We start from the raw sequence: 27,328 nt of genomic DNA on the forward strand, positions 1-27,328 counted from the left end.
AAAAAACAAACAACCCCATCAAAAAGTGGGCAAAGGATATGAACAGACATTTCTCAAAAGAAGACATCCATACAGCCAACAGACATGAAAAAATGCTCATCATCACTCGCCATCAGAGAAATGCAAATCAAAACCAACTGGTTTTTAATCTTAACTTTAGCCAAGACGAATCCCAATTCAATTACCCATCCTTAGGTAAGGGATGGGTCTCAGGCTGAAGGCTGCTCTCTACCATCCTAGAAGCAGGAAAAAACTCAAATTTGTCTTCCCTATTGGAAGCAAGCTCAAACTCCATAAAGGAGTTACCTGCATTTCATCATTATCAAAGCAGGAAAAACTTGCCTTTCTTGTGTTGGAAGCTAGTAAAACTCCAAAAAAAGGAGTTGTACATCAAAATAAACTTTAGATCTTGATCAAATTTTGAAAGATCATTGACTCTCTGGAAAGGGTGCTTCCAGGCCTCAGCAAATTGTCCTGTTGGTTTGAGCCATAAAGATAGTTCAAGCTGGTACCGAGCACCGATAGGAGATTTGTCAAAGTTCAGGGGGGCCTCCACCCAGAATCTCTTCATGGTTGCCAAAATGTTAGCCTTGAATATCTGAGAAAAGTCTCAGTTAATTTGGAAAGTTTATTTTGCCAAGGTTGAGGATGCACATCTGTGATACAGCCTCAGGAGGTCCTGATGACATGTGCCCAGGGTCATCAGGGCACAGCTTGGTTTTACACATTTTAGGGAGACATGAGACATCAATCAATATATGTAAGATATACATTGGTTCTGTCAAGAAAAATGGGACAGCTCAAGCAGTGAGAAGGCTTCCAGGTCACAGGTAGGTGAGAGACAAATGGTTGCATTCTTCTGAGTTTCTGATTAGCCTTTCCAAAAGAAGCAATCAGATATGCATTTATCTCAGTGAATAGAGGGATGACTTTGAATAGAATGGGAGGCAGATTTGCCCTAAGCAGGTTCCAGCTTGACTTTTCCCTTTAGCTTAGTGATTTTTGGGGCCCCAAGATTTATTTTCCATTTACTATATGTGTGCATGTGTGTGTGTGTGTATGTATATGTATATATATGTGTGTGTATATATATACACACAGAAACAAACAAAATGAAAAATCTCATTAAAAACAGCAAGCAGTATGGTATTTTTAACTTGCCCTGTTCTATTCTCATCCCCTCCTCACTGGCTCCACTGCAGCCTTGAAAATTAACAGCCCACAATTACAGTGAAGACCAATAGCCTGGCAGCCACTGGAAAGACAGAATGGGGCTGGATTTCCTTCCAAGCCTCATTCCCAAAGAACTGTCATTTGACTTGGCTGCTGGTTTTCAGAAACATCACATTGCCAGGATGTCTTTATTTGTCCTAAGAGGTCACTTAATGCAAAAGCCTTTTCCCTGAGGGCATTTGTCAAAAACAGTTAAAGGGCTACTCCCAAATGTAGGGCTGTGTACATGTTCAGTAAAGACCTGGGAATGCTCAAAGCTTTCACCTCTGACTGACCTTGAAGCTCTGGGCAAGCAGGAAGTGAAGGCTAAGGGAGAGATGTAAACTGCCTGGCTGAGAGTTGAAGAGTAGCCCCAGACTACAAAATTATTTCAGAAGGTTCATTAAACACTGAACAACAATAACAGACAGCAGAAACAACCGCAACAACAAATAGGGGATATAGAATCTGATTTCCAAAATTGTCACATTAGATCAAGGGTCCCCAACCCTGTGGGCCATGGACTAGGTTCATGATCCTGGTGAGGAACTGGGCCACACAGCAGTAGGAGTAGTGAGCAAGCAAGCGAAGCTTCATCTGTATTTACAGCTATTCCCCATCACTCGCATTACTGCCTGAGCTTTGCCTGCTGTCAGATCAATGGTGGCATTAGATTCTCATAGGAGCACCAACCTTATCATGAACTGAACATGTGAGAGGTCTAGGTTGCATGCTCCTTATGAGAATCTGATGCCTGATGATCTAATGCACTTCCCCTGCAGTGTGCATCTGTCACTATCTCCCATCATTCCCAGATGGGACCTCTAGTTGCAGAGAAACAAGCTCAGGGCTCCCACTGATTCTACATTATGGTGAGGCATATAATTATTACACATTACAATGTAATAATAATAGAAATAAAGGGCACAATAAATGTTATGTGCCTGTTCCGGGCACAGTTGCTCATGCTCATAATTCCAGCACTTTGGGAGGCTGAGGTAGGTGGATCACCTGAGGTCAGGAGTTTGAGACCAGCCTGGCCAACATGGTGAAACCCCATCTCTACTAAAAATACAAAACTTAGCTAGGTGTGGTGGCGGATGCCTGTAATCCCAGTTACTTGGGAGGCTGAGGCAGGAGAATTACTTGAACCTGGGAGGCAGAGATTGCAGTGAGCCTAGATCATGCCATTGCACTGCAGCCTGGGTGACAAGAGTGAGATTCCATCTCAAAAAATAATAATATAAATAAATAAATAAATAAATAAATAAAATGTGCTTGAATCATCCCCAAACCATCTCCCCTACACCCCTGGTACATGAAAAAATCATCTTCCATGAAACTGGTTCCTAGAGCCAAAAAAGTTGTGATGAACTAATTTACACTCCTATCAACAGTGTTTTAAGTTTTCCTGGCCAGGTGCAGTGGTTCACACCTGTAATCCCAGCACTTTGGGAGGCTGGGGCGGGTAGATCACTGAGGTCAGGAATCACCGAGGTTGAGACCAGCCTGGCCGATGTGGCAAAACCCGGTCTCTACTAAAAACACAAAAATTAGCTGGGCATGGTGGCATACATCTGTAATCCCAGCTACTAGGGAGGTTGAGGCAAAATAATTGCTTAAACGAGGGAGGCAGAGGTTGCAGTGAGCCGAGATTGTGCCACTACACCCCAACCTGGGTGACAGAACAAGACTGTGTCTTAAACAAACAAACAAAAAAACCCAGTGCATAAGTGTTCATTTTTCTCCACAACCTCATCAGCATCTGTTATTTCTTGTTCATCTGTTATTTTTTGTAATAGCCATTCTGACTGGTGTGAGATGGCATCTCATTGTGGTTTTGATTTGCATTTCTCTAATGATCAATGATGTTGATCCTTTTCTTATATGCTTGTTGGCCACATGTATGTTGTATTAGGGTACTCTAGAGGGACAGAACTAACAGGATATATGTATATATGAAAGGGAGGTTATTAGGAGAAATGACTCACACGATCACAAAGTGAAGTCCCATGATAGGCTGTCAGCAAGCTGAGGAGCAAGGAAGGCAGTGGTGAATCAGTCCGAGTCCCAAACCTCAACAGTAGGGAAATTCATAGTGCAGCCTTCAGTCTGCAGTGGCCAAAGACCCGAGAGACCCTGGCATAACACTGGTGTAAGTCCAAGAGTCCAAAAGCTGAAGAACTTGGAGTCTGATGTTCGAGGGCAGGAAGCATCTAGCATGGGAGAAACATGAAGGCTGGAAGACTCAGCAAGTCAAATCATTCCATGTTCTTCTGCCTGTTTTATTCTTGCCACGCTGGCAGCTATTTAGATGGTGCCCACCCAGATTGAGGGTGGGTCTGCCTCTCCCAGTCCACTGTCTCAAATGTTAATCTGCTTTGGCAGCATTCTCACAGACACACCCAGGAAAAATCCTTTGCATCCTTCAGTCCATTTAAGTTGACACTGAATATTAACCATCACATATGTCTTCTTTTGAAAAGTGTCTGTTCATGTCCTTTGCTTACTTTTGAATGGGAACTTTTTTTTCTTGTAAATTTGTGTACATTCCTTATAGATGCTAGATATTAGATCTTTGTTGGATGGATAGTTTGCAAAAATTTTCTCCTGTTCTGTTGTTGTCTGTTTATTCTGTTGACAGTTTCTTTCACTGTGCAGACATTCTTAGTTTAATTAGATCTCATTTGTCAATTTTTGCTTTTGTAGTAATTTCTTTTGGTGTCTTTGTCATAAAGTCTTGGCTTGTTCCTACATCCAGAGTGGTATTGCCTAGGTTGTCTTCCAGGGTTTTTTTTTTTTTTTTCAGACAGAGTCTTGTCCTGTCATCCAGGCTGGAGTGCAGTGTTGTGACCTGGGCTCACTGCAACCTCTGCCTCCTGGGTTCAAGTGATTCTCCTGCCCCAGCCTCCTGAGTAGCTGGGATTACAGGCACCTGCCACCATTCCTGGCTAATTTTTTGTATTTTTAGTAGAGACGGGGTTTCACCATGTTGGCCAGGCTGGTCTTGAACTCCTGACCTCAGGTGATCCACCTGCCTCGGCCTCCCAAATTGCAGGGATTACAGGCTTGAGCCACTGTCCCCAGCCATCTTCCAGAGTTTTTACATTTAAGTCTTTAATCCTCCTTCCTTCCTTCCTTCCTTTCTTCCTTTCCTTCCTTCCTTCCTTCCTTCTCTCTCTCTCTCTCCTTCTTTCTCTCTCTTTCTTTCTTTCCTTCTTTCTTTCTTTCTTTCTTTCTTTCTTTCTTTCTTTCTTTCTTTCCTTCCTTCCTTCCTTCCTTCCTTCCTTCCTTCCTTCCTTCCTTCCTTTCTTCCTTCCTTTCTTCCTTTCCTTTCTTTCCTTTCTTTCTTTCTTTTTTTTTGTGATGGAGTCTCACTCTGTCACTCAGGTTGGAGAGTAGTGGCTCAGTCTTGGCTCACTGCCACCTCTGCCTCCTAGGTTCAACTGTTTCTCCTGCCTCAGCTTCCTGAGTAGCTGGGACTACAGGTGTGCACCACCATGCCTAGCTAATTTTTGTATTTTTGGTAGAGACTGGGGTTTCTCTATGTTTCCCAGGCTGGTCTTGAACTTCAGGTGATCTGCCTGCTTGGGCCTCCCAAAGTGTGGGGATTACGGGCATGAGCCACTGCATCAGGCCAAGTCTTTCATACATCTTGAGTTAATTTTTGTATATGGCGTAAATAAAGGGTTCAGCTTCAATCTCCTGCATATAGCTAGCCAGTTATCCCAGCACCATTTATTGAATAGGGAGTTCTTTCTCCATTGCTTGTTTTTGTCAGCTTTATCAAAGATCAGATAGTTGTAGGCATGTGTCCTTATTTCTGGGCTCTCTATTCTGTTCTATTGGTGTCTGTTTTTGTACCAGTACCATACTGTTTTAGGTACTGGAGTCCTGTAGTATAGTTCAAAGTAGGGTAGCATAATACCTCCAGCTTTGTTGTTTTTGTTTAGGATTGCCTTGTCTATTCAAGTTCTTTGTTTTTGTTCCATGTGAATTTTAAGATAAATTTTTTCTAGTGTTGTGAAGAATGTCATTGGTAGTTTAATAGGAATAGCATCAAAGGTATAATTACTTTGGGCAGTATGAGCATTTTAACAATATTGATTCTTCCTATCCTTGAGCATAGAATTTTTTCCATTTTTTTGTGTCATCTCGATTTTTTTAGAGCAGTGTTTTGTAGCTCTCATTGTAGAGATCTTTTACTTCCATGGTTAACTATATTCCTAGGTAGTTTATTCTCTTGTGGCAATTGTGAATGGGATTGCATTCCTGATTTGGCTCTTGGCTTCACTGATGTTGGTGTATAGGAATGTTAGTGATTTTTGTACATTGATTTTGTATCCTGAGCCTGCTGAACATATCAGCTTAAAGAGCTTTTGGGCCAAGACTATGGGGTTTTCTAGATATAGGATGATCTGCCAACAGGAATAGTTTGACTTCCTCTTGTTCAATTTTTATGCCCTTTCTTTCTTTCTCTTGCTTGATTTCTCTGGCCAAGACTTCCAATATTTTGTTGAATAGAATTGGTGAGAGAGGGCATGCTTGACTGTGCCAGTTTTCAACGGGAATGCTTCCAGCTTTTGCCCATTCAGTATGATGTTGACTGTGGGTTTGTCATACATGGCTCTTATTATTTTGTGGTATGTTCCTTCAATACCTAGTTGACTGAGAATTTTTAACATGAATGGATGTTGATTTTTATCAAAAGCCTTTTCTGCATCTATTGAGATAATCATGTGGTTTTTGTCTTTAGTTCTCTTTATGTGACAAATCACATTTATTGATTTGTGAACTAACCTTGCATCCCAGGGATAAAGCCTACTTAACTGTGATGGATAAGTTTTTTGATGTGCTGCTGGATTCAGTTTACTGAGTTTTGTTGAGAATTTTTGCATTGATGTTCACCAAGAATATTTGTCTGAAGTTTCCTTTTCTTTGTTGTGTCTCTGCCAGGTTTTGGTATTGAATGATGCTGGCTTCACAGAGTGAGTTATGAAGGAGAAGGAGTCCCTCCTCCTCAATTTTTGAGAAGAGTTTCAGCAGGAATAGTACTAGCTCCTTTGTACTTCTGGTAGAATTCAGCTGTGAATCTGTCTGGACTTGGGCTTTTTTTTTCCTTTGGTAGGCTATTTGTTACTGATTCAATTTCAGAGCTCATTCATTATTGGTCTGTTCAGGGATTCAGTTTTTTCCTGGCTTGGTCTTGGGAGGGTGTATGTGTCCAGGAATTTATACATTTCTTCTAGATTTTCTTGTGTGTGCATAGAGGTATTCAAAACATTCTCTGATGGTTATTTGTATTTCTTTGGAGTCAGTGGTAATATCTCCTCCATTGTTTCTGATTGTGTTTATATGGATTTTCTCTCTTATTAGTCTAGCTAGCAGTCTTTCTATTTTATTGATATTTTTCAAAAAACCAATTCCTGGATTCATTGATCTTTCGAATACTTTTGTGTTTCAATCTCCTTCAGTTCAGCTCTGATTTTGGTTATTTATTGTCTTCTGCTGGCTTTGGGACTGGTTTTCTCTTGGTTCTGTTGTTATTTTAGTTGTGATGTTAGGTTGTTAAATTGAGATATTTCTAACTTTTTGATGCGGGTATTCCGTGCTGTAAATTTCCATCTTAATACCACCTTGGTTGTGTCCCAGAGATTCTGGTATGTTCTATCTTTTTTGTCATTAGTTTCAAAGAACTTCTTAATTTTAGCCGTAAGTTCATTATTTACCCAAAAGTCTTTTAGGAGAAGGTTATTCAATTTCCATGTAATCATATGATTTTGAGTGAATTTCTTTGTCTTGATTTCTAATTTGATTGCACTATGGGCTGAGAGGTTGGTTGTTATGATTTCAGTTCTTTTACATTTGCTGAGGAGTGTTTTGTGTATGATTCTGTAACTGATTTTGGAGTATGTGCCATGTGGTGATGAGAAAGTATATTTTGTTATTTTAGGGAAGGGAGTTCTGTAGATGTCTATCAAGTCCATTTGATCCAGTGCTGAGTTCAAGTCCTGAACATCGTTGTTAATTTTCTGCCCCAGTGATCTACCTAATACTGTCAGTGAGATGTTAAAATCTCCCACTACTATTGTGTGGGAGTCTAAGTCTCTTTGAAAGTCTCTAAGAACTTGCTTTATGAATCTGGGTGCTCCTGTTTTGGATGCATATATATTAATATTTAGAATAGTTAAGTTTTCTTGTTCAGTTGAACACTTCACCGTTATGTAATGCCCTTCTTTGTGGGGTTTTTTTTTTTTTTTTATCTTTGTTGGTTTGTAAAGTTTGTTTTGTCTGAAGTTAGGATTGTAACCCCTGATTTTTTTTGTTTTCCATTTGCTTGGTAGATTTTTCTCCATCCCTTTATTTTGATCCTATGTGTGTCATTGCATGTGAGATGAGTCTCTTGAAGACAGCATACCAATGAGTCTTAATTCTTTATCTGGATTGCAATGGTGTGCCTTTTAATTGGGGCATTTAGCCAATTTACATTCAAGGTTAGTATTGATATGTGTGGATTTGATCTTGTCATCATGATGTTAGCTGGTTATTATGTGGTCTTCTTTGTGTGGTTGCTTTATACTATCACTGGTCTGCATACTTCAGTATGTTTTTGTAGTAGCTGGTATGGTCTTTCCCTTTCACATTTAGTGCTGTCTTCAGGAGCTTTTATAAGGTAGGTCTTGTCATGACAAATTCTCCCAGCATTTGCTTGTCTGAAAAGGATCTTATTCTTCTTTCACTTATGGAGCTTAATTTGGCCAGATATGAAATTCTCGGTTGGAATTTCTTTTTATTAAGAATGTTGAAGGTAGGCCACCAATCTCTTCTGGCTTGTAGAGGTTCCACTGAAAGTTTCACTGTTAGCCTGATGGGGTTCCTTTTGTAGGTGACCTGACCTTTCTCTCTAGCTGCCTTTAATATATATATATATTTTTTCATTTTGACCTTGGAGAATCTAATGAGTTTGTGTCTTGGGGATGATCTTCTTGTGAACTATCTTACTAGGATTCTCTGCAGTTTCTGAATTTGAATGTCATTCTCTCTAGCTAGGTCAGGGAAGTACTCATAAATGATATCCTGGAATATATTTCCCAAGTTGCTTATACTCTCTCCATCTCTTTCAAGGACACCAATGAGTCATAGATCTGGTCTCTTTACATAATCCCATATTCTCAGAGGTTTTATTCCTTCCCTTGTATTTTATTTTCTTCATTCATGTCTGCCTGTCTTCTTTCAGAAAGCCAGTCTTCAAACCCTGAGATACTTTCTTCCACTTGGTCTATTCTGCTATTAATCAAATTCTTGTAGTGTGTTTCTTAGCTCTGTCAAGTTGGTTACATTCTTTTCTGTACTGGCTATTTTGTCTGTTGGTTTCTGCATTGTTATCATGATTCTTAGCTTCCTTAGATTGGCTTTCAATATACTCCTGCATCTTGATGATCTTCATTCCTATCCATATTCTGAATTCTATTTCTGTCATTTCAGCCATCTCAGCCTGGTTCAGACCCCTTGCTGGAGAAGTGGTGCAGCTGTTTGGAGGAACGATGGCACTCTGGTTTTTTGAGTTATCAGAGTTCTTGCACTGGTTCTTTTTTATCTTTGCAGTGTTATGTTTCTTCAGTCTTTGAAGTTGCTGACCTTTGGATGGGTTTTTTCCTTTTATCCTATTGATGACCTTGAGGGTTTCACTGTTATATAAGGTGGATTCAGTCAACTGGCTTCATTTCTGGAAGATTTGAGACGGCCAGGACTCAGCTCCCAACTCCTGGACTGCATGCTCTAACTCTGGAGGACTTGTGTTGAGTCCCAACTTTGTTCTGTCTCCTCGAGGTTAAGAATCCACTGCACTGGGTAAGCCAAGATGCTCTCAGATGGCTGGTCACTACACTCTAATTGGTGGTGTCAGCCAAAGCATTTAGTAGTACAGAGACAGTGGAATCCATCCTCATTTGCATGTGCCAGCAGCAGTGGCAGCAGCAGCATGGCTGCAGTAGGGTGCTAGTGGATGCTGGTGTGCCTGCCTCTGTGCCAGCATTTACCACAGTGGCAAAGGGAATACAGCTTGCATGGTGGGGGCCCCTGCTGGTGACTGCATGTGGTTGCACCGGTAGTGGTGTTGACATGGGAGCAGGGTGCTGGGGAGTGCTCAGCATTGGGGAGAGTCTGCTGTTCTCCATGCCTAGTTTCACTTGGGGCAGTGCTGGCAAATGTGTGGGCACTGGCAGGGATGGGGTTGGGCTGGCTGGCTCTGTGCCTGCCAAGGCTCTGACTCTTGGTGGTCAGAGGGGAGAGTGGAGCAGACTGCACTCCTGCTGCAGCAGTTGCACGGCCGGGTGTACACATACATGCAGGCTGGCAGGACAAGATAAGCAAAACCTGCCTGTGCACACACATGCTGGCAAAGCCATGTGAGTTGTTTCTGTGGGCCTGGGGGAAGATGCAGTGTGGAAGGAGTGTGAGGCTGGTGTGTGGTCCTGGGGGAAGATGCAGTGTGGAAGGAGTGTGAGGCTGGTGTGTGGTCCTGGGGGAAGATGCAGTGTGGAAGGAGTGTGAGGCTGGTGTGTGGCCCTGGAGGCTGCCCCTGGGGAGCTCTTCGCATTTCAGGCATGGTCCACCAGCACTGGAGCTTTGAGACTCTGTCTCAAAAAAAAAAGAAAAGAAAAGAAAAGAAAAATTATACTTGAATTGCTTTAGCAGCATCAAGGTACTGTTGTGTATAAAGTAGGCAAATACCATCTTAGATTTTTAATTCATTGTCTAAATCTTTTATTTTAACCTGAATAAATTCTGAAAAGATAACTAAGCTTTCTGGGAAGCAAATGTTTAGCTGATATTGGAAAAATATAACCTGTTGACAGATCAAGGAAAAAAAAAGGAAAAATACTGTTTTTCATTAAAAATTTAAAATTATAATACATATATATATATTTCTATCAAAAAGAAAGCTGAAGACTCCCTTGACTACCACATGTGACCCCAGTCTTTTCTAAGTGTATATCCTCCCAAATCATGTTCCCTACAGTTATATAGGTACATACCCAGAAAACATACAGCTTTGTTTTATGTTAGGTATTTCATTTACAGCCTGATGGATGGAAGATTATGCATTAGAAGGGGATCTTGTTAATTTTTTTGGTAGATTCTTTTATTCTGATCTTGATTGACTGTAAACTTAGCTGCACTTTCACACAAAACAGGTCTTGGAAACGGAAATGATGCTAGTTAAAATGGTGAATATAAAGTTAGATTTAGCAAAAGATTGTTATAACTTGTTATAAAAAAAGGTTAAAGGGATAAAGGTTTGAAACCTCAGCTATCCAGTTTCCTATAAGTCTAGGTGATATTTGAGATGGGTCTTAAGAGAGGAAGAGGAATCCTAGGGAGGGGGAGGCGAGGCATGGACACGCAGAGGGACTGCACTATGCAAGGGCATGATGGAGAGAAGTACGTGCCTGGATTTCCAATTTTCCTGAGGATAATTTTACACCAGATCTTCATTTTAAAAATCCAATCCTTTTTCTTAATAACCCCATCTGTCCCTGATACCACCATTTTTTTCTACCAGTCTCTCAGGCTAGAAATTTTGTAGTTATCGTTGCCTCTTCTCTCCTTCATCCCATAAATCCTGTTGGGAATACATTACTGTGCTTTCTTCAAAATGTTTTATCTGCCTTTTCTTTTTCATTCTCTGCTATTAACTATAACTTCATTCTCAGTTTCACTGCTGCCTAGCTTTCTGTGCCCTGCTAGGTTCATCATTATCCATCCAACAGACATAAAAGGAAAACTGTTTCTACTCACACACTTCTGACACCAAATGTGTGGGTTTTCCACACTAAGCAGTTCTCCAGTTCTCTGCAGATACAAACTGGGTGTCCTGCAATTCAGTTCTGAATTGCCATCAACTGAGATCATAAGACTGCTGAGCAGTTGGTTTGAGAGGGAAGATCCTGAGTTCTGTTGGGCATATCACTTTGGAAATGTCTATTAAACATCCAAATGGATATGTCATGGAGGCAGCTGGAGTTCAGGTTAGAGGTCTGAGTCACTGATAAAACTTTGGGAGTTGTTGGCAAATGATAGTGTATTGGTCAGAGTTCTATTAGGAAAGAGAAGCCACACAATCATTTGAACAGGACAAGTGTACATAGGGAATTGTTCGTTGCAACAGGGAAGAAGAGTAACCAGGCACAGACTAGTAGGAAGTATAGGAGTAGCAGCCACTAGTCTAGGGCTGAGGTAGAGAACTCAGGAGAGTCCTCCTCTCTTAGTGCCCTGCCTCTGCACCTCATCAGAGGAACCCAGCCACAGCCCTCTGCATGTCAGGGGAGTCACCGGTGCTATACTACTGGAACTTACTAGAAATACTTCCTTAGGTGCTGGGGAAAGGAGCGGTGTCTCAGAAGAGTTACTCTATAACAAAACTGCCTGGAGCTGGTGGGAGGAGTGGGACCTGCTGGGCACTGGTCATTGTGTCCCTGGAGAAGTCAACCACCTGCAGGAGCCAGGCGAGGGAGCATAGGAGAACCAGTAACAAAGACGGCTTTCACCTTCGAAGTCTCTCCATTGCTCTAGACAGGAGGTGGTGGTCAGAGTGGGATACTGTGAGGATTGCAGTCCTTGGACCTGACAAGTTCTAAGGTCTGATCATGGAGGGAGGGGGAAGCTGAGGTAGGGCAGAGGACAAGAGTAGGCTTCATGAGACAAAAAGGATGTTAGAAGGATTATCTACCCGACACTGACATCTCCAAGAAGTAAGAGGCCTAGTGTGAAGAAGTTACATCCTAAGCTCTTCAGGGATAAGGAAAGCATGTGCCACGTGGGTAGCCTCCCTAGTCTAGCACCCAGTATATAGTCTATGCAGAGTGAATACCTGGGGGCTGCTGGGGGCGAAATCAAGGTCCCTGTGACAGGACCTGAAGCCTGGGGATGTCAGTGACAGGAGTGGGCCTAGTTTTTTGGTGTAGAATTGAGCCTTGAGTGCACCAGTGGGATCATATTGAAAATAAACCCTCCAAGACTAGAGGAAGATGCATCCTCTGACAATGTACGCTCTGTAGGCGTCCCAAGTAGCTGGGCTGGGGGTTAGATGGGCTCCAAAGCATTTCCTCAGGTGGCAATGGGTGGATCCCTGGGAGGCAAAGCCGTGCAGGAAGAAAATGGCAAGATGCTACATTCCCTCAGGGAAAGCCCCTTTCCTGGAAGCAGGGAAAGCGAGGAAGTTTAGGCTGGGTCCGTTTGTCCCTGCCCTCAGAGTCTGTTGGTCCTGGAAAAAGAGGGCCTTATTTTATTTATTTTTCTTTGAGACAGTGTCTTGCTCTGTCGCCCAGGCTGGAGTCCAGCGGCTGGATCTCAGCTCACTGCAACCTCCGCCTCCCAGGCTCAAGCGATCGTCCTGCCTCAGCCTCTAGAGTAGCTGGGACCACAGGGACCACAGGCGCCCGCCACGACGCTGATGACTTTTTTTTTTTTTTTTTGAGAGACATAGCCTCCCTATGTTGCCCACGTTGGTCTTGAACTCCTGGGCTCAAGCAATCCTCCCGCCTTAGACTCCCAAAGTGCTGAGCTTACAGGCGTGAGCCACCGTGCCCGGCTTTTTTTTCCCCCCGCAAAACAGGGTCACCCTATGTTGCCCAGGCTGGTCTTGAACCCTAGGGCTCAAGTGATCCTCCCGCCTTGGCCTCCCAAAGGGCTGGGATTACAGGCGTGAGCCACCAATTCCGGCCAAACGAGGGCTATAGGGCACCCCCGGAACGCGAGATCCCCCTCGTCTGTCATCTTTACAGGGGAAGAAGTGGACTCCCAATCCAGCCATAGTCCATTCGCCTCGGGTACAGTGACTGCGGGGCGGCCAGAACCAAATATGTCTCCTTCTGGCTTTTGCACGGCATCAAGTAACCAGCGCCAGGCCGCACAGCTGCCCTGGCTTTCGGCGAGGACTCGTGAGAGCGCGGTGCACGCGGTTCCGGAGTCCCACTGCCGGAGTTGAGGCGGCGGATTCCGAGAGCGGGGTGGGGCTGAATCGGGAGGGAGCCGGTGGAACGTACTGCGCAGACTGCGCCGGCGTCCGCACTCAGCTGTCGACTAGTCTTTCTTCCTGCTCACCCCTGAAAGTGGTCCAGGCGGCGGTCTCTTTTTCTCTGCCTTTTTGTTTCCCTCCGGCGAGTCGGCGCGTGGGTGAATTTCCGTTTCCGGCAGTGTTCAAGGGGGACCTAAGGAGTTGTAGTTGTGAGCAGGTTCGGTCCCGCGGGCTGGGGTAGGCGGCCGTGGGGTCCTTGGCTCTGGGGCACTGGGAAGATCGCGAGTCCTGCACATGGAAAGGCCCTCCCCCGGTCCTCCGGGTCATCTTTGCTCCCGAGAAGCATCTGCCGGAGGTGTGCCCGGGGGTCGTTGGGAGAGTGACAGGATGAATCCCTGCTGAGAGCCCGGACTGGGAGGGAAGGTGTTGGGGAGACGTCGTTTCCTGGCGACGTGGCCTCCGCAGGCGACTTAGACCTGAGCCGAATCTGTTGACCCCAAATTGTGCTTTTCCCACCAAGAAGAGAAGGGAGAGAAACAGTGAAAGTTCGGCACTAAAACGTAGTAGAGAAGCAACATAACCTCTGAAATCACACAGCTATTCAGTTTCAAAGCGTTCCTAGTGCCCAGCTCTCCTAACTCCCGGCCAGTATTCCTTGACATTATGGTGATATATGAAGACTTCCTGTTTCCGCTCGTATGTGTGTCTGTGGGAAGCCTCTGACTCACCTCTGTGCTCCAGTAGCACTCTGTGCAGCCTTGCAATGTAGCCCTTGTTGCATGGCAGGGAAGATACTAGTTTGGATTTCCTCTGCAAGTCAGATCATAGCTATATCCATTTACTGGCACAGTGGCTAGCACATCATAGACAGACACAAACATTTATTAAACGGAATGAATACAAGACCTTAATTGAATGAAATGGCACCCTGCCCGCTTTTTCTCAATCAAGCTGTCAGATTTTATGCAGCCCGATATCCTAAAAAAAACTCACTAATTCAGTGATTACCAATTTATTGGCCACAGATTCCCAGGTACCTTAGAAATCACTGGAAGGGTCTCTGTAAGTCCATGGGGTCTCCAGGTGTCATCTAGAACTAGTCATATCTCAAACATACAGATACTGCTATTTTTCAACTGTGTGTAGATGAGCTGTAATTTAGGAGTTTTACAGAGTCAACAGGTACTAAAAGTAATACTGGGATCATATTGGAAATTCATAAAAACGTTTTAAAATTTTTATTAAAATTTAAGTTTTAGTTTAAGTTAGGAAACCACTTCATTAGTCCAGTTGATATCTAGGTGTGAGCTGTCCAGATGGTAGCCACATGTGACTCTTTAGAGTTAGAATGAAATTAATTAAAAATTCAGTTTTTCAGTTTCTTTAAGTACATTTTAAGTAATCACATGTGGCTAATGGCTAAATGGCTGAAAAGTACAGATATGGCATATTTTCATCCTTGCAGAAATAGATACTGCTGATGGTGACACTTGAGATGAATAAAAAGTAACAACCATAAAATGTAACCTTAGCAGAGGTAATTCATCTAATTTATAGCGTAACAGAGAAATGAAATTGGGGATGGTTAAGCAGTTTGTACCCTTGTTCAGGAACAAATACATCATCTCTTCATAAATAAATGAAATTTAATGGTTTTCCCTGGGTATTGCCTGGCTTGTAAAATACTTCTCCCACCTCCTTACCCCAACCTTCTTCCTTGTAGGTTAGAGTTACTTGTTGTTGGTAAATAGCCACTATGGAGACTGAGGACCAGAGGAAACACAGAAAGAAAAACAGTGGACCCAGGCCGGGCGCGGTGGCTCAAGCCTGTAATCCCAGCACTTTGGGAGGCCGAGACGGGCGGATCACGAGGTCAGGAGATCGAGACCATCCTGGCTAACACGGTGAAACCCCGTCTCTACTAAAAAATACAAAAAACTAGCCGGGCGAGGTGGCGGGAGCCTGTAGTCCCAGCTACTTGGGAGGCTGAGGCAGGAGAATGGCGTGAACCCAGGAGGCGGAGCTTGCAGTGAGCTGAGATCCGGCCACTGCACTCCAGCCTGGGCGACAGAGCGAGAGACTCCGTCTCAAAAAAAAAAAAAAAGAAAAACAGTAGACCCAAAGCTGCAAAGAAAAAGAAGCGGCATCTGCAGGATCTCCTGCTAGGAGAGGAAGATTCCGGGAAGAGAAATCCCAAAGCTTTTGCAGTTCAGTCTGCTGTGGGGGTGGCTCGATCCTTTCACAGGTATGTTTAGCTACAGTCTGTTGGTTCTTCCATTGATTCTTTTTAAATAGTAGGAGCCGCTTACAGGTGACATTTGGATTCACAGGTCTAGTTCAGCTCCAAAGGACATGGAGATGCATGCTGTGTGGCTTTTACCAAAACGTGAGAAACTTTGCCATAGAAGCTGCCTTGCCTCCAGCATCTGCACACTGGTTGGTGTTTCTTGCCCAAGATACAAGAATTTATAGAATTTGTTTCTTCCTAAACTTTAAACTGTTTCTATGGTGATCAGTGTGCTTTTTCCCCTCTAGATATGTTTTACAAAGTTGTAATATAAAATACAAAAATTACAATATGTAATACTAACATAGCTTTATTTAGTGAGTCCTTGTGATATTCTTAGCAGTGTACTTTAAACGTTATTCAACTAAATCCTTCCAGCAGCCTCACCAGAGTAGGAATCATTCTTGCCCTCATTTTATGGACAAGAAAACTGAGGTCAAGAAAACACGTTACCTTCAATCATATAACCAGTAAGTAGGAGAGCCAAATTTAACTCCAGAGCCTCTGCTCTTATCTGTTACGATGCACTGCCTTGGTACTTATCTTTTGGTTTTTAAAAAATTATTAAAATCACTCGTAAAACAGATTTAAGGAGTGTTTAATTTTCAACTCTATACTATTGAAGTCATCTTGTTACATCTTTATGGAACAGCAATTGATTTGGATAGGGGTCAGAAGTTAAGTTAATAATTGACAAGTTACTTATAATTTTGTATTGTCTGTTGTACTCTATATCTGAAAGTATACTAAAAAAAAAGTCTACTTACAAGGTTGATACCTTTTACTCTATTTTGAAAGTGAGTTTACTTTTTTTTTTAATAAATAGGACTCAGGATTTGAAGACAAGAAAGCATCATATGCCAGTGGTTGATTGAACTCCACTAGAGCCCCCACCAATAGTGGCCATGGTGACGGGGCCTCTGAAGTTGGAAAGAGCACTTTGATACAATGCCTCATTGGGAACTTCACCCGCAGAAGTTCACCGAGATCAGAGGCCCTGTGACGATTGTGTCAGGTAGAAGATGCTGCCGCAGACACAGAGTTGGTGTGGCTGTTGTCATCTGAGGGACATGCGTGTGTTTGTTGTTTTCTTGAGTGGAACATGTTAAATATTGTCATATCATGTTACCTCTCTTACACTTTTACTAAGTTGGCTATAACTTCAGAAAAGGGTAAGTTCCCAGAGATAAGGATACATATCTTATCCTGACTGCTGTATGGCTTTGCCATGCATGTTCCTTGGAAGGGCCTAGCAGGCCTGGTCACTGTGAACACATCATTTAGCAGATAGCACGTACCTCCTATGAGCCAGGTGCACATGCTTGCCCTTATGAAGTCACATGCTGGTGGAAGTGCGCGTTTTCTCTTTTTCCTATGAGAATTTGTCAGCTTTGGGAGATGGTGACCTTTCCAAGTTTGAGGGAAGATGAAACAAACTTCCAGTGGTAGAATGGCAATGCACACTCTGAAATCTCTTGTTATAGCAGTAATATAGTTGGATTGAGGCTTTTCTTTATCTTTGGAGCATCCATATTTTCTTTTCCTTTTTTTGAGACAGGGTCTTACTCTGGCACAGGCTGGAATGCAGTGGTGTGATTACAGCTCACTGCAGCCTCAACCTCCCAGGCTCGAGGAATCCTCCTACCTTAGCCTCCTGAGTAGTGTATGCCACCATGCCTGGCTAATTTATCTTTTTTTTTCCTTTTTAAAAAATTTTTATGTTTTTCTAAAGATGGGATTTACACATGTGGTCCAGGCTGGTCTCAAAACTGGGCTCAAGGGATCCACCTGCCCTGGTCTCTCAAGGTGCTAGGACTACAGGCCTGAGCCACTGTGCCCAGCCCATATTTTCTCGACCATTTTCTTATTACCTTAATTTAGAAATAATTATCATTATAAGTATTCTGTTGCATTGTGTTTGAGGATGTTTTTAGTGATAGTGGGAATACAGGAAATTTTGATAGAGGTGAAGACATTGGCCCGCAGCTGAACAGCAAGATCATGGTTATCATGGAGCCTGTCTAGTCAGAATTTTCCCTGTTTGAGCACTTTTATTCATCTGGGTAGACTTTTGATATTATCTAAATTTAGAACACAGGAAGAAAAACAGGATGGAATTTATTTTACCAGTTTTTGCCTATAAAAATGAACTTCGGGTGCACTCCTGTAAACGTATATGATGTTTTACTGGATGCAATTAAAAAATGAAAATTAAAGAGTTGATGGTTAGAGTTTTTTCAGGGTCTTTTTAAAGTAAAATTTTCATCTTTTCACTTATAGGTAAAAAATACAGACTTCACCATTATTGAATGTGGGTGTGACATTAACATGATGATTGATCTGGCTAAAGTAGCAGATCTGGTTAGTCAGCAGGGGCAGCCTGGGGTGCTGATGGAGACTTACAGCGTTGTGATAGGTTATTTACCCTGTGATGAAGGGAAGAGAGTTTTATGATTATTAAAGGAATCATGGTCATCATCAGGGATACAGTAAATGTAATTGAATTGATGATGACAATAATAATAGTAATAAATGTTGTTATATTAATAATACAGATGGAATGTGCACAATGAAATGTATTCCAAAATCTAAAAGCACATCACAGGATGGAGAAAACCTTTAATGAACACAGCTAATTAGAGCTCATTAACATGCATACATATATATGTACAAATATATCATAGTAACTACCATTTCTTCTTGGACCCTTCCTGGCACTGTGCTAACTGCTTTCTACAAATTTAGCTTACATAAACCCTTGGTACACCCTTGAGGTGAGTAGGTATTATCTGTAGTTTACATAAGATGAAATAGAGCCTCCCAGCAGTTAAGTAATTTGTGTGAAGATGGGACCCTTGTTCCTGATGGTTCTGGAACCTTCATCCTTAATGATAACGCTAAAGTAAGTACATGAATTGCCTGAAGAAGAGGTCAGAGTTTATCAATAGAAAATTTAGATAGTACTCAGTGTGTGGAAAATGTACAGGCTCTTGCATTTATGGAAATGATAATGTTCACTATTTCTGATATTCTATTAACTATCTTACAGCAAAAATAAAATAAAAATTAGCAAAAAAAAAAAAAAAAAAAAGGCCAGATGCAGTGCCTCACGCCTGTAATCCCAGCACTTTGAGAGACTGAAGTGGGCAGATCACCTGAGGTCAGGAGTTCGAGACCAGCCTGACCAACATGCAGAAATCCCGTCTCTACTAAAAATACAAAATTAGTCGGGTGAGGTGGCGCATGCCTATAATCCCAGTTACTTAGGAGGCTGCGGCAGGAGAATCACTTCAACCCAGGAGGCGGAGGTTGTGGTAAGCCGAGATCATGCCATTGCACTCCAGCCTGGGCAACAAGAGTGAAATTGTTCGTCTCAAAAAAAAAAAAATAGCAAAAAATAAGCCATATTGATTAGGAAGTGTGGGGTGACAGATACCCTGTTTTTTTCATTTTTATTTAGTTTTTTCTAGAGCTACTTATTTTATATTCTGGCCCAAGAAGACTCCTAAAATATAAAGGAAAAAGTAATACAGATTTTAAAATTGTGCCATTGTAATGTCAGAAAACTAAATAACAGTCAAATTTTGAACATGTAATGCTACTATTAGTAAAAATAAGTGTAATTAATGTAAAGTTGTATAGAGATTACTAAATCTTGTATACTTGAAAAGATAGAAATAGTTCACAGAAGTCATTTGTTTCTCTTTTATTTAAAATGTAGCAAGTTTCTAATTTTAAAGGCATACATGTTAAGAGATGCCTTTACTTTTTTTATTTTTAGTTATTATGGATGCATAATAGTTGTACATATTTATGGGGTACGTGTAGTGTTTTGATAGAAGCATACAATGTGTGATGATCAAATCAGGGTAATTCAGATATCCATCACTTCAAACATTTATCATTTCTTTGCATTAGGAACATTCTAATTTCATTCTTGTAGTTATTCTGAATTATATAATAAATTATAGTCACCCTATTGTGCTGTTGGACATTAGAATTTATTCTATCTAACTGTATTTTTGTACCTGTTAACCTTTCCCTCTGTGTCCTTCCCTCCCTGCTCCCCTTCCCAGCCTCTTAACCATCACTGAGGGAGATGCCTATGTAAATCTTTTTCAGATTTTCAAAAGGAGCACACATATTTGGTAAAATAACTAATGCAGGGTACACACAATGCGCGTTTTCTCTTTCCTTGCTCTAACCGCTGGTCTCTCAGGTCCCTGCAGAGCAGTATCCTTCCAGATGCATGTAAACACACATGCCACCCTTTAAAAACACAAATGGTAGCTTATTTTACACACTCTTCTGTGCTTTGATTTTTTTCGTGTAATATATCTTGGAGGCATATAATCAGTAAGTACTGTAGCTCCGCCTCTTCCTTTTTAATATAATATTCCATTCTATGGATGCACCATAATTTATTTAGCCTAGCTTATGTTGATTGCTCTGCTCTGGGTTGTCAAAGCCTCCTGACTATGGCAAAGGCACACACAGTACGTGGATTTGGGTGTGTACATGCGTGTGTGGATTAGGGGAGTAACATTGGCTTAGATGACAAAGATTGGCAGCTGAGGGCCTGTTTGCTCCCTGTTCTTCCTGACCCTACAACCAGCTGCTTGCCCCTTGGCACTCTGTGGCATCAGATGTGGTGTGAGGATTTTCCACCTGTTCTTCTAGCTGGTCCAGTGTTGCTGGAGAGCTCTGCTTGCTGCCTCGGTCTGCCGTGGCAGTTGTGCTTTCCTACAAGCCCAACTTCATATATTCTGTGGTTTCGGGTTTTGAATGTTTCCTAGTTTAATAAAAGATGGGCATTTCTGTTTTCCATTTTGTGTTATTTTCAGTTATCCATGGAAAGGTAAGACCAGAACTATCTTTAATATTAAAGCTAGAAGTTTCCAGGAATCAATTCTGAAATTATTTTGCATCTTTGAAACGTCTTAAATTTTAAAAATTGGTGTTATCTGCTTATATTTTCTTATACACTACCATTCATCGTAATCTTACTGTTTTTTGACTTAATTCTAAACTGGTAGCTATTTTAAAAAGTTTCTGAGCAATTAAGTTATACAAATTAACGTACAAGATAGAGGTTTCCACTGCATACTTCCCAGCAAAAAACAGATTTTATGTGTGTGTGTGTGTGTGTGTGTGTGTGTGTGGTGTGAGGAGATTGAAAGAAGAGGTTGGTTTTCTGTACCTATTTAATATATTTCATTGATTATCATTTTCTTCCCATTCTTTGGATGTCAGAGACCTGTTATTTGGCTTAAAAGTATATTATAGAAAACTTCATTTCTTTAAATTAGGATTTCTTAGGTAAGGGCCAGGTTAGACCCAGCCTTTTCTGCATTACTTCTCATGCATTAGAATTCTTAAAATGCAAGTTTATATCCTAGTGGGCATTATCTTATGGTTGCCCTTTAGAGCAAGTCAGAGGGTAGTGGTTCCTCTGGGTGATGCCTGTGTAGTCATTTGATTTAGTCTGCATGGGACTTCTCAAAAAATTTCGAGGGCCAGATAGTAAATATTTTTGGTTTTGTGGATCATATCTTTTGCAGCTACTTAGCTCTGCAGTTGTAGTGCACAGGCAGCCATAGACAATATGTAAATGAATTAATGTGGCTGTGTTCCAATAAAACTTTAGTTACAAACACAGGTGATGGGTGGATTTGGCCCGTGGCCAGTTGCCAACCCCTAGTGTAGGTGGTCTGCTTTGGTAGTTTCTTTGAGAAATGATGTGATCTGTTTGTAGGCACTGATGCTTATAGATGCCAGCTTTGGGTTTGAAATGGAAATGTTTAAGTTTCTAAACATCTATCAAGTACATGGCTTTCCTAAAATTATGGGAGTTCTCACCCACCTCAACTCCTTCAAGCATAATGAGAAACTGAAGAAGACAAAGAAGCGATTAAAACACAGGTTCTGGACAGAAGTTTACCCAGTAGGAAGAGAAACAATTTTTAGATGCTAACGGTATAATCCTTTTAAAATAGACTGAAGAGCCTGGGCACAATGGCTCATTCCTGTAATCCCAGCACTTTGGGAAGCAGACTCGGGCGGATCGCTTGAGGCCAGGAGTTTCAAGCTCAGGGCAATATGGCCAAACCCCGTCTCTACTAAAAATGCAAAAATTAGTTGGGTGTGGTGGTGCGTGCCTGTAATCCCAGCTACTCAGGAGGCTGAGACGTGAGAATTGCTTGAAGCTGGGAGGCAGAGGGTGCAGTGAGCTGAGATTGCGCCACTGCACTCCAGCCTGGGTGAGAGAGTGAGACTCCGTCTCAAACAAACAAACAGAAAGACTGAAGAGACCTTACTAAACGTCTCTAGGATTTGCCTCCTGAATTCCCTTAGTGTATGCGTTCACAGTCTCTGGAAGGTTTCCCTCAAGAGAGTACATATTCTGGGCCTCTTGGTGTATCTCATTTGTCTCTGTACTTGCTGCACCAGGCAATGTCTAGGTGTTTGGGGGTGGGGACTTAATAGAGTACATCAGAAGTTTCTCCCAGTTACAGGACCAGGCACTGCCTCTTCCTTTCCGTACTGCTCTGGTCCATCAGCCACAGAACTGTCTCTGTGCTCAGAGGCCTCACCTCCCTCTCACCATACTTAGATGGATGCCCCTGCTTGGCTGCAGAGCAGTCTGCCTCTGGGGTTCTAATAAGTCCTGAAAGAAGCCAGCAAGGCTCTGGAAGCCTCAGGACAGTGGCTTTGCTGGAAGTCTCCCTTCTTAGTATTGCTTCTTGTTTAAAGCTTTTATTCTGTTGCAATATTGACGAGAATTTAATTGAAATTTAATTTTTAATTTTCCTTTAATGTTTAGGGTGCCAAGCTGTTCTGCCTTTCTGGAATGCTGCATGGAGAATATCAAAACCAAGAAATCCATAATCTGGGCCGTTTTATTATAGTTACGAAGTTTAGGCTTCTCACATGGCAAACTTCTCACCCTTATATCCTGGCAGACAGGTAAAAAGTGATTGTAAATTTTTTCTTCCTGGGCCATATATTTCAAAGCTAAAAAGGCTAGAAAAAGAACAGTGATAGGATTTATTTTGTGCCTGTTTGAATAGTGGGGGTAGAAGTGTAGTTGATGGAAAATGTCTATTTATATCATTGCTCAAAGATGCTGTGCCTTTGGGAGTAAATTAATTATGAGATGTTTAGGAGAATGGGAGGACTTGGAAGCATTTAAGGCTACAGGATGTGGCCCCATCCTACGTTCAGCCTCAGCTTTCAGTGATGCTGCCTTCGTGCCCGGGTGTTTGAGTCCTCGTGTGTGCCTTCAGTTTCCTTCCTTTGTGCTCTTCTTTGTGCTGTGGTTTTCTCAGCCTGGAATACCGTTTCTCCACCTGCCAGAATCCAGGCCACAGTAAAAATCCCAGAGCACAGGCTCACCCTCTTCCAGAAAGGGATTTTCTGAATATGTTCTTCACTCTTCCCTGACCCCAGGTGGACATCATCTCCCTGTCTGACGTCTTACGGAATGAATGTCCCTGTCTGATGTCTTACTGAATGTCACTTTCAGCCTAGAGACACAATTGTGTGCCTGCCCCCTGTCTTCTGCTGGATGGTGAACGGTGCTTCCTTATTTCTGCATTTTCTAGTTTTCTAAACGACGTGCTTAGTGGACAAGAGTGTGATGAGTCACTGACACATGAAAGGAGGTATAGGAACTTTTGGCGTTGATTTCTGCTGTATGATTGAGTTTATTTTTCTAGGATGGAAGATTTGACAAACCCAGAGGATATCTGAACAAACATCAAATGTGACCGGCAGGTGTCACTATATGGTTATGTAAGAGGAGCACACTTGAAAAATAAAAGCCAAATTCATATGCCAGGTATTCTCTTATTGTAGAACATATTAGAATTACACATAGGATTCTTGGGATGGCTTCATTTCTCAGAAAAACTGAAAAGTGACCAAACAAGGGAAGATGGCCTTGCTGGAGGTTTCAAAAGTAAGGCAGCTATGTGTAGGCCTGCAAAGGTGTTACCGAATCCCCTTCTCTGACCTCTTGTCTTGTAGCTAGAGGGCCATCGTTCCAGTGTGGCATGATGCCCTTCTTTAGGGTCATGGGTTAAGCCCTTGAACTGTGGATCATTGTTAACCCCCCAGTCAGCAGTAGATAACTTACTGACTTCCTGTCAGCTGAAGCTGGCTTTTTGGGTCCTGTCTTCCAGGGGTAGAAGATTTTGCCATGAGTGACATCGGTTTCCTCCCAGACCCTTGTGCTCTTCCTGAGCAACGAAAGAAGTGCTGTTTAAATAAGAAGGAGCAGCTGGTTTATGTGCCTCTTTCTGGAGTTGGGGTGTGCTGTATGACAAAAGACGCTGTCTTTGTTAACCTTGGTGGCAGCCACGGTTTTCAGGCACAGGTGAGACGGGGGTCGTTGCTCTGAACTCTCATTATTCTTTCCGGGTCTATTTTTTAATCAAAAAGGTAATGTACTCAGCTTTTATTTATTAAGATTTTTCTCTTGTACTTATAATAAAGGCCCAAATGCATATTGTAAATATGTAGAATACAAAGAATACCTTTTTTCCATTGTACCAAGCAGAAGCGTCCTGTCCTCCATGCCTCCATGCCTCCTTGATCTGTGGTCCTGGCGCGGGCCCTGCTGCCTGTGTGGCACCTGCACGGCTTATCTCCGTTTCTACAAAACCAGTGTGCTTGCCAGCTCTCGTTGGTCTTTTTTTCTTTTTCTCATTCACAATGGTCTCCTCATTCTTTATTTTAAAGCGGATTTCCAATGTTTATTTCTTAGTTCTCAAGTGGAATTTTGTTGGGTTAAAATCAGGGTTATTTTAAAATGTTAGAAAAGCTAGCACTGAAAAAAAAAAAAAAAGAAAGAAAAGCTAGCACTGTTGTAGCACTGGAACTGAGATTTTTCTAGCTAGATGTTTAGGTTATCAGGTTATATATTTACTGAGCTTTGGAAAAGTTTAATGGATATGGAGATCCATTTCAAGCTTTGTTGTAAGGATTTTCTTCTCTGGTTTTTGAGGCATTAAGAAAGATTCTCAGGAAATGTGTCTAAATTAATTTTGAAAACTGAGTGAAACCAGTGTTTCTCCAGGATCTTTGGGCTTTCCTCATGTGCCCTTTCTTGGTGGTCTTGACGAGGTGGAGCCCACCCATGAGCTGGTCCAGAGTCTTATCTCCACCCACTCCACCATTGATGCCAAGATGGCTTCAAGTCGGGTGACGCTGTTTTCTGATTCCAAGCCACTTGGGTCAGAGGCTATAGATAATCAAGGGGAAGTCTGCTTTTTTTCTATTTTTAATAAAAAGATATATTTCAGAAGATTATATCACCTGTAATTCTGCCATCATAACACATTTTGGTGGAATTCATTCTGTGTGTTTGTTTTTCTTTGTGTGTGCATGTGTCTCTGAGGGCTCTTCACTTACCTGACATTATGAGGGAGGCTTTTCTAGAAATAAAATGCAGGATACATTTTTCAACAGACCCCAAATGTTCCTCAAATACCACGCCATCTTCCATAGGTTGCTTTCTTGTTTTTTAAGAGACCTGAGGCCACTCGGCTTTCTTTTGGTGGCCAAAACACTAGAGCAGAGTCAGGGAGTTTGTGGCTGTCCAGAAGCCACATGCCTTGTCTCTGAAAGTTTTATTTAGATTATGTTGTATTATCTCCCATGGGTAGGTTTCCACTGATGTATGGCTTATGTGAATTATTTTTCAGCCTGGGTTCGGAATTTATATACCTTTATACATAGTGGATGTTTGCAAAACATTGGTTTTGTTGTATTGATTTGTGACTCCCAGTAAAATTTATCTGAAAATTTTGAGATAATCTAGTATGTAATTTTTTACAATATGCATAAACTACCTACCTCAGTGCCTGATATAACGAGTGTTACTAGCTATTTTCATTTTTGCATGTCTATCTGGTCATCCTTTTTCTATAAGAATACTCTCTTCTAATACAGTTACAGGTAAAATACATAATTTTATTTCTATATTCTGAGCATTTTTTTTTTTCTATACAGTCTTTATGTAGTCATCATTTTGTTGTTACTGGTTTTTTTGTAATTGTGGCTTTTTTGTTTTTGTTTTTGTTTTTGTTTTTGTTTTGAGATAAGGTCTCACTTTGTCTCCCAGGCTGGAGTGCAGTGGCGTGATCTTGGCTCACTGCAGCCTTGAACTCCCAGGCTCAAGTGATCCTCCCACTTCTACCCAGCAAGTAGCTGGGACTACAGGAGTACACCACCACTCCCGGCTAAGTTTTTAAATTTTGTTCTAGGGATGAGTTCTCACTATGTTGCCCAGGCTGGTCTCGAACTCCTGGGCTCAAGCAATCTTCCCACCTTGGCCTCCCAAAGTCCTGAGATTACAGATGTGAGCCACTATGCGTGGCCTATTATTGCTGTATTCTAACTTATCCATTATATTCTAACGTATCTCTTATGGTACGATTTTTTTGTTTTTTCTAATTTATGTTTTCATACATTTATATATCGTGCTATGTTAAATAGCTTCGTATAGTTTTCTTTCATTCAGTGATTTTAGCCTCCTGATGATCTTCTCTATCAGTTATGGCACTGGTGACTTAAAATGAATGTTCTTCCTCTATCATTCCTCCTACATTTGTTACTTGGCATCTTTAACAAAGAGCTTTCACTTCTCCTCTTTATTTCGGTATCACCTCTGACTAATGCACTTGCGTTTTATTCCATGAGTTATTTTCCATCACCATCGTTGTTCTTTCTGATGCCTATGCTGTCCCAGATTTGGCCATGGGAGCCTTCAGCCTGTCTCCTGTGTCCTGTCAACTGTCTCTGTTAGTCTTTAGCATTTCTTACTTTCTGACAGAACAAGAGGATCCAGGCTCATGTTGCCCTCTTCCTGCCTTGGGCCTGGACTCAGCCATTTCTCTTAAGGATCATGTGTTTTTAGCTTAGAAATTAATCAGCTTTCCAAAAGATCTACAAAACACTAACTTCCCTGTTGAGCAATTTTTTTCTAAAATTAGATGTTTTTTTAAAAGGATTATTCCTTTATTCTCTCTATAAGTTCTTTTGAAGTGTGGCGTTAGGGAACCATGCCTGAGTTTGCTTATTAACTCCTCCATTGTTTATCAAATCACTTTTTCCCTGCGCTATGTCATCTTAAACATGTTAAACAATTCCTTGACATTTTCTATTTCTTTGTATTTTCATTGACTATATTGCCATTTCTAGGTTGGCTGATTAATGCACAAATTGAATTATTTTGCATTTCCTTGGTAATTTAGGCTGCTGATGTCAGAGGAGGAAAAACAAATGGACTTGAAAACTGGTTGAATGCATTGGAAAGCCATTTTTGGAGATGATTGTAAGCTAACATCCTCTCTCCTTTCTTAGTCTCTTATTTTTTTTTTTCTTACCCAAGTATATACAGGTTGATTTTTTTTTTTCTTTCTAGAAGATCCAAGATCTTTGGTTTGGAGATATATTCTCTTAATGTTACTGGTATTAGAATCCTCTTTTCTGTATTTTATGTCATTTTAAAAAAGAAATGATTATATTTTCTTTTAACTTGTGAAGTAGAGCATGGCATACAAATGTTGTATTCTCACTATTTCAAAAAATTACCTTCTTACTGTACAAGTTATATTCGGCGTATAAAGTCTATCCAGCTTTGTTGTTGATACAGTGTGATTATTACATATTGATAAGGTATGAATTGGAGATGGAATCCAAAATTAATGTTCTTATTGTAATTTTTAAGCTAATTGGAGGGTTGGTGGTGAATATTTTACTTCTGCAAAATGAAAACAGCATTTCATCAGAAGTTGTTTTATGGT

General features: G+C 41.6%; 1 pseudogene; it reads left to right on the plus strand.

The window, feature by feature from the left end:
- The first annotated feature begins 18,814 nt into the window (after positions 1-18,814).
- Positions 18,815-23,336, plus strand: LOC117082079 (annotated as a pseudogene).
- The last annotated feature ends 3,992 nt before the right edge of the window (positions 23,337-27,328 follow it).

This window comes from Trachypithecus francoisi, unplaced genomic scaffold, assembly GCF_009764315.1.
Source record: "Trachypithecus francoisi isolate TF-2019V2 unplaced genomic scaffold, Tfra_2.0 Lachesis_group9, whole genome shotgun sequence".
In the NCBI taxonomy this organism is placed as follows: domain Eukaryota; kingdom Metazoa; phylum Chordata; class Mammalia; order Primates; family Cercopithecidae; genus Trachypithecus; species Trachypithecus francoisi.